General features: G+C 42.7%; 1 pseudogene; it reads right to left on the bottom strand.

The window, feature by feature from the left end:
* Positions 1-1,030: 1,030 nt before the first annotated feature.
* Positions 1,031-1,403, bottom strand: LOC123814698 (annotated as a pseudogene).
* Between the last annotated feature and the right edge of the window lie 735 nt (positions 1,404-2,138).

Raw genomic sequence — 2,138 nt, 5'->3', positions numbered from 1 at the left:
AGAGATTCGGAAGGGTGGAGTACACCACTCTCAAGGGTATAACTCAGGCAGCCTTCAAGCCACTGCTGAGACAGCCAAGCTCCACACACCCGAGTGCTGCTCTACACCATGCTGATCTTCCTTGGCATCAGCTGCTGAAGGCTCTGCCCTCCTTGACTGAGGACTTCGTCTGTCCTGCTGCCCCCCTGGGTCTGGAGATGCTTCCTCACAAGACGCTGATGACTCCCTTACCCACCATGCTGTCTCCTGGACCAGCAAACTAGGAATTTGGGACTCGGGTTTGTTATCCCCTACTGATTGCTCTGCCTGTGTTATATTTCTCATAGATTGTTAGAGTATGAGTAGGATATTAATGTATGTTGATAATCTACTTTGAATGAACCTGCATTCAATAAAAGCTGAGTGAGCGAATAGCATAGCTACTGAGTGTTACTCTTATGTCTTCCTTGGTGCCAGGTTGTTCAGCAAGCAGCAAGCCAAGCAGTTGCCAGGCTGAGTTATAGGAAAGGTTATATCAGGAACATAAACTCACAACAGTGATGTTCTGAAAAATCTCATGGAGGACCAGGAGATGTGAACATGCTGTGGACATGCCATTTATCACTCACATTATAGGGGGTTGCCCAATGGCGGCCAGCCTTGGTTCTTCTTATAGGGTTGGGAGGGAACAGTAGCAGCGGGGAAGAAGATGCAATAGCATGAAAATGCTACAAGTTTGTGATGAACACAGGGGCCTTGAGGGACTGTTTCCTCATTCCTTATGGCTGCTGGCCAGGTAGCCATCTGTTCTCTGAGGTGGAGGGGCCATATCCTGAGTTATCCCACAGTAATAAATAATATTTCTACTTAAATGGTATGTATTTACCCATAATTATTGAGCACTGCAAATATTCCATAATCTGACTTAAAATCCTCACATTTAAACAAATGTACCAAGACTTTGCTTAGTTTGTGCTAAATCACCTTTAAAATTTGTAGCTTTGGGACATTTTATAAAAAGTTGGCACTTGAATACATAACTAACAAAACCTTAAAATTGGTCATACATTTGCTTTATTTTTTTAGCTTAATCTTCTAGTAAATCTTTAGCTTCATTGATTTTTGACTACTATATAGGGAGATCCTCCCTTGTTTGGGTGATTTAAAAGCGTAATTCATTGATGAACATCTCTTATTCTTACTTTATTGGTGGTAGGGCTTACACCTCATATTAATACTGCTTCTCTTTTCATCATTTTGAGTTTGAACCCACCTCTGTAATAGCCACCACTGAAGGCCCTCTTCAAGTGTAGTTCTATGGTTCATATACAGGGAGCAAAGAATTGGTAGAAATGTTTAGGAAGTCTTATAGATTTTGGTAGACTTTGAAAAACTTGTTTGACTTGAGGCCCCATATGCTTCATGGCTTGCAGAACATAACAGCCTGCAAATCATGCAGCAGCAATGGTCAGCCACCATTTAGTGGTAGCAGCCATTTAGTGGTAGCAGCCACTAACTGCTACCACTGTACTGACCATGGCTCTGGCTTAGCTCCCCTGCCTCCACTAAGAATGCAGTTCATTCCAGCCCAGAGGTTGCAGCCACCATCTCCATGCCTCTCCCAGCTTATTACATTGTTTAAAAAAGTTAGCTACAATAAGCTCCCCCCTCCACCACATACACATTTATTGGCTGTTTGTATTTTATCTATAAACTATGTGTAAATAAATAACAACTAGCCAAATGACAATTAAAGACAATTCAGAACTTGAAAGAGGAAGGGAGTCAGCCACCACCACTAGCATTTGGCAGAGACTCAAAGGCAGGAGAACTGGGAACACTTTATAGGGGAAAAAGAAAAGCTTCAGTTTTCTTGGACCCTAATTGGAGGCTGTCGTCCTGGGGAAGTTGGAGGCATGCTAACTAGCAGCCAGCATCATATATGATAGGTTAGTAGATCATTTGTGGCCTTCTCTGGTTGGTCCAAAGTTTGATGCTGCAGAATGAATTAGGGAAAGTGTCAGTTAGTGATTAAGTCCTGGCTGTTTTAGAGCAATGGCCACAGCGGTTGTGGTTTGATATCCTGGACAGGTTGCTGCAGACTGTGGATTAGAGTTCCACTTTTATGTGTGATCTGGCAATTAGTATATTCAGTTTCT

Source organism: Phyllostomus hastatus, unplaced genomic scaffold, assembly GCF_019186645.2.
Source record: "Phyllostomus hastatus isolate PE091 unplaced genomic scaffold, TTU_PhHast_1.1 phas_contig_17, whole genome shotgun sequence".
In the NCBI taxonomy this organism is placed as follows: Eukaryota; Metazoa; Chordata; class Mammalia; order Chiroptera; family Phyllostomidae; genus Phyllostomus; species Phyllostomus hastatus.
The sequence above is the reverse complement of the archived record's forward strand: the minus strand, read 5'-3'. Positions and strand labels throughout refer to the sequence as shown.